Source organism: Opisthocomus hoazin, chromosome 1, assembly GCF_030867145.1.
Source record: "Opisthocomus hoazin isolate bOpiHoa1 chromosome 1, bOpiHoa1.hap1, whole genome shotgun sequence".
NCBI lineage: Eukaryota > Metazoa > Chordata > Aves > Opisthocomiformes > Opisthocomidae > Opisthocomus > Opisthocomus hoazin.
Window position 1 is genome coordinate 17,327,216 of NC_134414.1, and position 12,278 is coordinate 17,339,493.

At 46.9% G+C, this 12,278-nt stretch overlaps 1 protein-coding gene across 5 annotated transcripts in view; it reads left to right on the top strand.

Moving 5' to 3' along the window:
• Nucleotides 1-12,278, top strand: part of CNTN5 (contactin 5) — a 745,090-nt gene that overhangs the window by 267,438 nt on the left and 465,374 nt on the right. The window lies entirely within an intron of this gene.

Below are 12,278 nucleotides of genomic sequence, written 5' to 3' on the forward strand. Positions count from 1 at the left end.
CTGGGCATGTCAAAATTCAGTTTAACAAGTATCTGCCTGCGAGATTCTATAGGTATGACATTTGCACACAATCTGATGACAATTAGATTATGTAGACAGGTGTTTGCATCGCTTCCATCTGAGCAGGCTGCTATGCTGAAAGAGGGGACAACTGAAATAGTATGTTTTAGATGAATAATTCCAATTGCAGAATTATTTCTCTAAGAGATGGGGGGGAATGGAAACGGGTCCCTGCTCGGGGGGGGCAAGCGAATTTCCCCCCGGCCTCCCTCACCTGCTCAGTTGCCGTTGAGCAACAGATATGGGGCTCTGGAATGTGAGGGACTGGCCACAGAGGATGTGGGTGAAGGTGAGGCTCCATCCAGGGGGTTGCCTAGAACGAGTCAGACAGCCCCACGTATTACAACTGCCTCAACTAAGAAAAAAAGGAGGGTCATTGTCATAGGCGATTCCCTTCTGAGGGGAACAGAGGGCCCGATCTGCCGACCGGACCCATCCCACAGGGAAGTCTGCTGCCTCCCTGGGGCCCGGGTTAGGAATGCTGCGAAGAAACTCCCTGGTCTGGTGCGGCCTTCTGATTACTACCGCCTCTTGGTAATGCAGGTTGGCGGGGACGAGGTAGCAGAAAGAAGTCCCAAGGCCATCAAAAGGGACTTCAGGGCATTAGGGCGACTGGTTGAGGGATCAGGGGCGCAGGTGGTGTTTTCCTCCATCCCATCAGTGGCAGGGGACAGCACTGAAAGGGGCAGGAAAACTCACCTGGTTAACAGGTGGCTCAGGGACTGGTGCCATCGGTCAAATTTTGGCTTTTTTGATCATGGGGAGGTATACACAGCACCGGGCCTGCTGGCAACAAGTGGAGCTCAGCTATCACAAAGGGGGAAAAGAATTCTTGGCAACGAGCTGGCGGGGCTCATTGAGACGGCTTTAAACTAGGTTCGAAGGGGGAAGGGGATATTGCCCAGCTCACTAGGGATGAGCCTAGGCTTGGGGTGCCAAGGCCAGGGGTGAGATTGACAGCCCAGCTCAAGTGTGTTTACACCAATGCACGTAGTATGGCCAATAAACAGGAGGAGCTGGAAGCCATTATACAGCAGGACGGCTACGACTTGGTCGCCATCACAGAAACGTGGTGGGACAGCTCGCATGACTGGCATGCTGTTATGGATGGCTACAGACTCTTTAGGAAAGACAGGTCAACAAGGAGAGGTGGGGGAGTTGCTCTATATGTGAGGGAGCAACTGGAATGCATTGAGCTTGGCCTGGGGGCAAGTGAAGAAGGAGTTGAAAGCTTGTGGGTTAGAATTAAGGGACAGGCTCACACGGGTGACATTACGGTGGGTGTATACTACAGGCCACCCGACCAGGAGGAGGAGGTTGATGAAGCCTTCTACAGGCAGCTGCAAGCAGCCTCACAGTCACAGGCTCTGGTTCTCATGGGGGACTTCAACCACCCTGACATCAGCTGGGAAGACCATACAGCTAGGCAGGCGCAATCCAGGAGGTTCCTACAGAGCATCGATGATAACTTTCTGATGCAAGTGGTGGAGGAACCAACAAGGAAAGGCGCTCTGCTGGACCTCGTGTTAACAAACAAGGAGGGACTGGTGGAGGACGTGAAGGTTGGAGGTAGACTCGGCTGCAGTGACCATGAAATGCTCGAGTTCAGGATCCTGTGTGGAGGAAGCAGGGCGATAAGCAGGATCAAAACCCTGGACCTCAGGAGGGCTGACTTTGCCCTCTTCAAGGAGCTACTGGGAGGAATCCCGTGGGCCAGGGCTCTCGAAGGCAGGGGGGTCCATGAGTGCTGGTCGCTTTTTAAACAACACTTCTTCCATGCACAGGAGCAATGCGTCCCCCTGAGAAAGAAATTTAGCAAAGGAGGCAGGAGACCTGCATGGTTAGACAAGGAGCTTCTAGCGGAGATCAGGCAGAAGAGAAAGGTGCATGGCATGTGGAAAGAGGGACAGGCAACTTGGGAAGAGTACAGAAACGTAGTGAGAGCACGCAGGGATGCGACGAGGAAGGCCAAGGCTCACCTGGAATTGAAGCTGGCAAGGGATGTCAAAAACAACAAGAAGGGCTTCTTCAACTACATCAGCAGCAAAAGAAAGGCTAGGGACAACGTGGGGCCGCTGCTGAATGAGGCGGGTGTCCTGGTGACGGAGGATGCGGAGAAGGCAGAGCTAATGAATGCCTTCTTTGCTTCAGTCTTCAGTGCTAAGACTGGCCCTCAGGAATCCCAGGCCCGGGAGGTAAGAGAAGAAGCCTACAGAGAGGACGATTTTCCCTTGGTCGAGGAGGACTGTGTGAGGGATCGCTTAAGTGATCTGGATGTCCACAAATCCATGGGCCCCGATGGAATGCACCCACGAGTGCTGAGGGAGCTGGCGGATGTCATTGCTGAGCCACTCTCCATCATCTTTGAGAGGTCCTGGAGGACAGGAGAGGTGCCCGAGGACTGGAGAAAGGCCAATGTCACTCCAATCTTCAAAAAGGGCAAGAAGGAGGACCCAGGGAACTACAGGCCGGTCAGCCTCACCTCCATCCCGGGAAAGGTGATGGAGCAGCTTATCCTGGAGGCCATCATCAAGCAAGTGGAAGAAAAGAAGGTTATCAGGAGTAGTCAGCATGGATTCACCAAGGGGAAATCATGCCTGACCAATCTGATAGCTTTCTATGATGACATGACTGGCTGGGTAGACGAAGGGAGAGCTGTGGATGTTGTCTACCTTGACTTCAGCAAGGCTTTCGACACAGTCTCCCATGATATCCTCCTGGGGAAGCTGAGGAAGTGTGGGCTGGATGAGTGGTCGGTGAAGTGGATAGAGAACTGGCTGAATGGCAGAACTCAGAGGGTTGTCATCAGCGGCGCTGAGTCTAGTTGGAGGCTGGTGACAAGTGGTGTCCCTCAGGGGTCAGTACTGGGCCCAGTCTTGTTTAACTTCTTCATCAACGACCTGGATGAAGAGTTAGAATGTACCCTCAGCAAGTTTGCTGATGACACCAAACTGGGAGGTGTGGTAGATACACCAGAAGGCTGTGCTGCCATTCAGCGTGACCTGGATAGGCTGGAGAGCTGGGCAGAGAGGAACCTGATGAGGTTCAACAAGGGCAAGTGCAGGGTCCTGCACCTGGGGAGGAACAACCTCATGCACCAGTACAGGCTTGGGGTGGACCTGCTGGAGAGCAGCTCTGCGGAGAGGGACCTGGGTGTCCTGGTGGACGACAGGTTAACTATGAGCCAGCAGTGTGCCCTGGCTGCCAAGAAGGCCAATGGGATCCTGGGGTGCATCAAGAAGAGTGTGGCCAGCAGGACAAGGGAGGTTCTCCTTCCCCTCTACACTGCCCTGGTGAGGCCTCATCTGGAGTACTGTGTCCAGTTCTGGGCTCCCCAGTTCAAGAAGGATGAAGAGCTACTGGAGAGAGTCCAGCGGAGGGCTACAAGGATGGTGAGGGGACTGGAGCATCTCCACTACGAGGAGAGGTTGAGGGAACTGGGCTTGTTCAGCCTGAAGAAGAGAAGGCTGCGAGGGGACCTTATAAATGCCTACAAATATCTGAAGGGTGGGTGTCAGGAGGATGGGGCCAAGCTCTTTTCAGTGGTGCCCAGTGACAGGACAAGGGGTAATGGGCACAAACTGAGGCACAGGAAGTTCCGTCTGAACATGAGGAGGAACTTCTTCTCTCTGAGGGTGACGGAGCACTGGAACAGGCTGCCCAGGGAGGTTGTGGAGTCTCCTTCTCTGGAGATATTCAAGACCCGCCTGGACAAGGTCCTGTGCAGCCTGCTGTAGGTGACCCTGCTTCGGCGGGGGGGTTGGACTAGATGACCCACAGAGGTCCCTTCCAACCCCTACTATTCTGTGATTCTGTGATTCTGTGATTCTAGATAGCATAGTGCCTTAGTGGAACATTCAGGATTATTTTTACTTTATTAGAGAGGACTGGTGTCAATAAACATCTACCAACAAAAGCTGAAAATGTTTTATTGTATCTGAAAACGCATTTTCAATATTTAAGAAAGATTTTTTTCATTTTCCAATTTTAACATCTCATTAATCTCTACACCATTTCATTAGTTTTTAACTACTTACTTTCATTCTAATTTTTAGTTCTGTAACAACTAAGTAAATAATACTTTGAGGTGACTTTGGTTTTGTTATGAATTTCTGTTTAACTTTATTTTATTTGGATTTCTTTAATTTAGACATAATCAACTGGACTGGAGAACAAAAGGGTTGTATTTGTTTGCATGTTTGTTTGTTTGTTTTCCTCAAAAGTCTAATAAATGCTTAAAGATAAATATTTTTAAGCAGATTTCGTTGTTAGGCATCACATTCCCCAGAATGAACATTATTCATCTATGAACACCCAAATATCTAAATTATTTAAAGAAACTTAAAAAGAATTAGAAAGAAATAAAAACTTTTTTAATGTAATTAAACAATTAAGATATATCTGACTGTATAAATAATTGATGATACATTTCGCTGTATTTGTAATCTAATCCCGTGCAATAAATAACAACCCCAAAACAATTTCAGAAACTATATCCTGCAGATTAGAGCATCTTCTGAAGAGGTTTTCTTCTCAGCATTATGTATGCCTTGTAACGAACTCAAGCAAGTTTCCTTCTCTATTATTCCTCCCATTTTTCCTCTTGATTTTGATTGCCTTTCCTCTTTTCCACCACTACAATTGCTACAGAAACTTAAGATATTTTCTCTGCATCATATTCTATTTAAGAATACAGCCAACTTTCTCAATGTTTCACTTAGAGATAATGTCTCTGGTAAAATTCAATAACATCAAAGTGTAGACTAGTAATGCCTCATAGTGAAATCGTTCAGACATCACATTTGTAGAGCCATTATAATTTCTGAAATATTCAAGTATGATAAGGGACACAAACCTGCCCATAGTACTCTGTGCTTTTGGGCTAGAATATTGCAACAAGCTCTCTTTAGAGCTGTTCTTGAAAACCTTCAAAGATTTTGTCTGGTGAGGAATGATGAGGCATAACTCCTTGAGGACATGACACTAAAAGAGCTGGAGACATCCATACTCCTCAGGCTTCAGCTTGTTGTTCATAATGGCTCAACTTTAGTATCAGTAAGAGAAGAAGTTTGCCTTATAGAACTTGGAATCAAGTATTCTGGTTCTATTTTTTTTTATTATATGAAGAACTTTCTATACTGATGAAGAAATATTATCTTTACATAGAAAATCAGAATTCTATGTCATGTTGAAAACTCAGGCTCTTTTTTTACATCACTGTTAGGGATAACATTTTTTGCATTCTTCTAGAAAGCGTTGTAAAACTGTTAAACTCCGAATCCAAGTACTTTAATGTGCAATACAAACAACATCAATAACAACACTGTGACCCAACATTTTTCCAAGATGTGACATATGGTCCTACCAGAAAGGGAAAGTGACATTTTCATGTTTGTTCCGTTTTATTATTTGCTTCCTAGCAGCCTGGTGGAGATTAACCATCCGGGATCAGATAGAGAAAGATAGATTCTCTACCTTGATAGGCCTTAATACAGGAAATAGAAGTGATACGATTAGAGCAGCAGATTACCAGAGAGACACATCAGCAGCCAAAGGCCAAGGCTGCAGAGGGAAGTTCAACTATGCTGTATAGGCATATTCTTTAATAAAGTTTTTTTGTTATTTCTGTTGGTGAGGCAGTAGCAGTAGCAGAAGCAGTCATGGACCAGGACTCCACTACATCATGTGCTTCACAACTGAAGGAAGAAAAAGAAAATAAGTTTGTTGTTCTTCTTTACAGTTTGTAAACCGATACAATAATAGAGGGGTGAAAGCAAGGAAAGATTGATAATATCCATTGGTGTGATGAGCAAAGGACTCAGAGTATCAGTAACAAAATATTTTCATTGACAAGAGAAGTCTAAACCAGAGTGTATTTCTCCCATATTTCAATATATATGGTGATTTTGAAGGGTAGCTCACTGTAAATTTGAAAGTAATCTAGAAAGTAAGTTTACAATCCTGCACAGTCAGACTTGTTGTTATGAGGCTACTAAATTCCAGTTGGCATAATCCCTTAATTAAGCTGTTTCTCTCTTTGAAAAGTTTATATGGTGAATGATCTGCTCAGCCTGGTGGCAGAGCTGAAAGAGGAAGTGAAGAGGTTGAGGAGCATCAGGGAGTGTGAGAGGGAGATCCAGTGGTGGAGCCACACCCTGCCCTCCCTGAGGCAACGGCAGCAGGAGGCGGCTCCACAGAAAGCAGAGAACCCCCTACCCTCTTGCCACCGAGCAGAAAGAGGGGGCCTAAGAGATGGGGTGGGATGGAAATGGGTCTCTCCTGGGGGTGGCAAGAGAATCGCCTCCGGCCTCCCTCACCTGCCCAGTTGCCGTTAAGCAACAGATATGGGGCTCTGGAATGTGAGGGACTGGCCACAGAGGAAATGGGTGAAGGTGAAGCTCCATCCAGGGGGTTGCCCAGGATGAGTCAGTCAGCCCCACGTATTACAACTGTCCTGGCTAAGAAAAAAAGGATGGTAATTGTCATAGGTGATTCCCTTCTGAGGGGAACAGAGGGCCGACCGGACCCATCCCAAAGGGAAGTCTGCTGCCTCCCTGGGGCCCGGGTTAGGAATGTTGCTAAGAAACTCCCTGGTCTGGTGTGGCCCTCTGATTACTACCCCCTCTTGGTAATGCAGGTTGGCGGGGACGAGATAGCAGAAAGAAGTCCCAAGGCCATCAAAAGGGACTTCAGGGCACTGGGGCGACTGGTTGAGGGATCAGGGGCACAGGTGGTGTTTTCCTCCATCCCATCAGTGACAGGGAACAGCACTGAAAAGGGCAGGAAAACTCACCTGGTTAACAGGTGGCTCAGGGACTGGTGCCATCAGTCAAATTTTGGCTTCTTTGATCATGGGGAGGTGTACACGGCGCCGGGCCTGCTGACGACAGGTGGAACTCAGCTATCTCAAAGGGGAAAAAGGATTCTTGGCCACGAGCTGGCGGGGCTCATTGAGAGGGCTTTAAACTAGGTTCGAAGGGGGAAGGGGATATTGCCCAGCTCACTAGGGATGAGCCTAGGCTTGGCATGCCAGGGTCAGGGGTGAGATTGACAGCCGAGCTCAAGTGTGTCTATACCAACGCACATAGCATGGGCAACAAACAGGAGGAGCTGGAAGCCATTATACAGCAGGACGGCTACGACTTGGTCGCCATAACAGAAACGTGGTGGGACAGCTCGCATGACTGGCATGCTGTTATGGATGGCTACAGACTCTTTAGGAAAGACAGCCCAACAAGGAGAGGTGGTGGAGTTGCTCTATATTGAGGGAGCAAGTGGAATGCATTGAGTTTTGCCTGGGGGCAAATGAGGAACAAGTTCAGAGCTATTGGTTAGAATTAAGGGACAGGCTCATACAGGTGACATTACTGTGGGTGTGTAGTACAGGCCACCTGACCAGGAGGAGGAAATTGATGAGGCCTTCTACAGGCAGCTGCAAGCAGCCTCACAGTCACAGGCCCTGGTTCTCATGGGGGACTTCAACCACCCTGACATCAGCTGGGAAGACCACACAGCTAGGCATTCGTAATCCAGGAGGTTCCTGCAGAGCATCGATGATAACTTTCTGATGCAAGTGGTGGAGGAACCAACAAGGAAAGGCGCTCTGCTGGACCTTGTGTTAACAAACAAGGAGGGACTGGTTGAGGATGTGAAGGTCGGAGGTAGACTTGGCTGCAGTGACCATGAAATGGTGAAGTTCAGGATCCTGTGTGGAGGAAGCAGGGTGATAAGTAGGATCAAAACCTTGGACCTCAGGAGGGCTGACTTTGCCCTCTTCAAGGAGCTACTGGGAGGAATCCCGTGGGCCAGGGCTCTCGAAAGCAGGGGGGTCCAAGAGTGCTGGTCACTGTTTAAAAGTCACTTCCTCCATGCTCAGGAGCGGTGCATCTCCCTGAGAAAGAAATGTAGAAAAGGAGGCAGGAGACCTACATGTCTAAACAAGGAGCTTCTAGTGGAGATCAGGTGGAAGAGAAAGGTCCATGGAATGTGGAAAGAGCGACAGGCCACTTGGGAAGAATACAGGAATGTGGTCAGAGCGGGCAGGGATGCGACGAGGAAGGCCGAGGCCCACCTGGAATTGAAGCTGGCAAGGGATGTCAAAAACAACAAGAAGGGCTTCTTCAACTACATCAGCAGCAAAAGGAAGGCTAGGGACAACGTGGGGCCACTGCTGAATGAGGCGGGTGTCCTGGTGACGGAGGATGTGGAGAAGGCAGAGCTACTGAATGCCTTCTTTGCTTCAGTCTTCAGTGCCAAGGCAGGCCCTCAGGAATCCCAGGCCCCGCAGGTAAGAGAAGAAGCCTACAGAGAGGACGACTTTCCCTTGGTCGAGGAGGACTGTGTGAGCGATCGCTTAAGTGATCTGGATGTCCACAAATCCATGGGCCCCGATGGAATGCACCCACGAGTGCTGAGGGAGCTGGCAGATGTCATTGCTGAGCCACTCTCCATCATCTTTGAGAGGTCCTGGAGGACAGGAGAGGTGCCTGAGGACTGGAGAAAGGCCACTGTCACTCCAATCATAAAAAAAGGGCAAGAAGGAGGACCCAGGGAACTACAGGCTGGTCAGCCTCACCTCCATCCTGGAAAGGTGATGGAGCAGCTTACCGTGGAGGCCATCATCAAGCAAGTGGAGGAAAAGAAGGTTATCAGGAGTAGTCAGCATGGATTCACCAAGGGGAAATCATGCCTGACCAATCTGATAGCTTTCTATGATGACACGACTGGCTGGGTAGACGAAGGGAGAGCCGTGGATGTTGTCTACCTCAACTTCAGCAAGGCTTTCGACACAGTCTCCCATAATATCCTCATAAGCAAGCACAAGAAGTGTGGGCAAGATGAGTGGTCGGTGAAGTGGATAGAAAACTGGCTGAATGGCAGAACTCAGAGGGTTGTCATCAGCGGCGCCGAGTCTAGTTGGAGGCCTGTAACTATTGGTGTCCCTCAGGGGTCAGTACTGGGCCCAGTCTTGTTCAACTTCTTCTTCAACGACCTGGATGAAGAGTTAGAATGTACCCTCAGCAAGTTTGCTGATGACACCAAACTGGGAGGTGTGTTAGACACACTGGAAGGCTGTGCTGCCATTCAGCGTGACCTGGACAGGCTGGAAAGTTGGGCAGAGAGGAACCTGATGAGGTTCAACAAGGGCAAATGCAGGGTCCTGCACCTGGGGAGGAACAACCCCATGCATCAGTACAGGGTTTGGGTGGAGCTGCTGGAGAGCAGCTCTGCGGAGACAGACCTGGGTGTCCTAGTGGACGACAGGTTAACCATGAGCCAGCAGTGTGCCCTGGCTGCCAAGAAAGCCAATGGGATCCTGGGGTGCATCAAGAATAGTGTGGCCAAGAGGTCTAGGGAGGTTCTCCTTCCCCTCTACACTGCCCTGGTGAGGCCTCATCTGGAGTCCTGTGTCCAGTTCTGGGCTCCCCAGTTCAAGAAGGATGAAGAGCTACTGGAAAAATTCCAGTGGAGGGCTACAGGGATGGTGAGGGGACTGGAACATCTCTCCTATGAGGAAAGGCTGAGGGAGCTGGGCTTGTTCAGCCTAAAGAAGAGAAGACTGCGAGGGGACCTTATAAATGCCTATAAATATCTGAAGGATGGGTGTCAGGAGGATGGAGCCAAGCTCTTTTCAGTAGTGCCCAGTGACAGGACAAGGGGCAATGGGCACAAACTGAAGCACAGGAAGTTCCGTCTGAACATGAGGAAGAATTTCTTCCCTCTGAGGGTGACGGAGCACTGGAACAGTTTGCCCAGGGAGGTGATGGAGTCTCCTTGTCTGGAGATATTCAAGACCCGCCTGGACGAGTTCCTGTGCAGCCTGCTGTAGGTGACCCTGCTTTGGCAGGTGTGTTGGACTAGATGACCCACAGAGGTCCCTTCCAACCCCTACCATTCTGTGATTCTGTGATTCTGTGATATTGTAGGGATACGTGGGTGGTAAAAGATATGTGGACAACTGAAATGTAAGGACGTCCGGATTATGATGATATCTGGTTAATGGCAATTCAGCTTAGAATACAAGAATAAGTATCAGGAGAAGTAAGAAGTTAAACCTCTAGATAGAGAAACTTAGGTGAGTAAGATGTAACAGAATCAATACCAAAGGCCAAGAACTTACAGGACACTGAAGGGATCAGTGGAGCATAGGTTTGAAGAGCTTCAGGAAGAGCTTCATCAGTGATAAAAGGGAGGAAACAAGATTGTTGTTGGTCTCATGGATAAGAGCAAATTTGCTACGGAATATTTGAGAGGTTTGTAGGATTGTGTAAATCTTGTTATGGGAAGTTGTAAGAGGATTGTTGAAATAATGAAGCCTATATGATGTCTAAGGGAATGGCTAAAGGAGGGGAAAGTGGGGAATCAAAGTGGCTGGAAAGGAACAGGCTTGGGAAAATAGAGAGGAGGGAGGGGAAAGAGGCCCATTCAGTGTAAGTGTGCTGCTGGCCCTTACTCTGTCTAGTCAAGCCAGGAGAAATCTTTTGGGTCTTGAAGTCCCCACATTTAGCTTCTCTGAATATGTATCACTTAAATCATTCACTTAACAGAGTAATTTCCCAGTGTATTCCTGTTTCTGATAAGCAGGCTTAGTGATGATAGAGGGTTTTTGTTTTCTTCTCTTTGTTTTCTCTCTGGTGGGAAAAAAAGGAGTCTCATGTTTCTTTTCCCAAATGTAACTGAAGGGTGGGAACCACAAGTAAACTTCATTATAGTGTGGAAAGGTGGGACTGTAATGTGGAATACATGTGATAATATGTGGAAAGACAAAAGGAATGCTGAGTCTTGATAGCACTCTCTAAAGAGTTTCAACAGGGGATAAGGTTTATATAATTTTGTTATTTTGCCTGTGAGGACACACTTTTGCTTCCATCCCAGTAACAGCAGTACTCAGAGCCAGCTCCAGAGATATCTGAAAAAGTATTTAACATTAATGTTCATCAACATTTAGTGAAAAATCTAAACAGAGAAAAAAACCCCTCCATATGCTTTGCTGGGAGAAATTTAGATAGAATGTGGATTTTCTACATGATGTTTCATACATCTGGTGAGCAAAATGCTATGTACAGTGACAGACTGAGCACAGAATATATTTTCTTCTAACCCACACCAATAAGTAGGGATGCTGCAAGAAGTTGATGGTACTGTGTTTGTGGATACATGGTTTTGAGAATAAAGAGCTGTAGATAAATAGGCTTTATTAAATTTTCTTCCCGTAGAACAAAATTTATTTTTTAGAGATTTAATTTTCTGTCTTTTCTCTCCAGAATATTTAAATGTACTGTTCGTAACTAGTCTTTTGGGTAGTGCTATTTAATTATTTTTTCGTAATTGCATTCAGTCTAGAAAATATTTATGCTTTTTTTTTCTGTGTTGTTATGGCCACAGCTGACATTCTTTAATTCATTTAGTATACATGAAATGGGCATGAAATAAGTATTTTTTGAGTTTGCACACAATTCTGCAGTTACATAAGTCTTTTTTTTAGTGCTGTCTGGTGGAGTCTGATGGAATATTTATTTCATTTACGACATCAAGTAAGCAGGTATTTGGAGAGAGAAGATATGATCTTTATTCTGAATACAGTTTCGATGTATATGGATTCAAATATGATGCGCATTTTTTGTTCATTTTTAAAATGTTTGTAAAGAGAAAAAAAGATGTCTCATCACAGTATTTGTCAAACTTCCACTTCTCCTAAATAATAGTAGCTGTCCACAGAAATCAATTAATGATTTAGGAGAAAGTGTACTTTAGGTTTGAAATGTACACAATGATGGATACAAATTTGTGATATGGCAGTTCTGTACTCCTGCCTGATTTCCACTGAATTCTCCGTGAACAAATTAAAAAAAAAGTGGATAAAACCTTTTTGATGGGAGATGACATCCATGCATCTGTCTTAGAGGCATTATATAGATTATCTTATTGCAAAATATGAGAATTACCATGCCCTGATGATGCATTTTCTGAGGCTGAATGTCCCTCAGTCTGGCTCACCCTGTGCTTAGGGCATGCTGAGTTTTCTAATATTGTAACCCAGCTGTCTCTGATGCTGACACCTAGCATACCCTATACCCATAATTCCGGTGACTGCTGTTCCTACACTAAGGTTTTGTGTCAGGGAGTAGTTTTGCAATCGCTGGATATTTATCAATTTTAGTTGTTAGAGACAAAATCCAACACATGGATACTGGAAAGCATATTTGGGTGTTGCAAGG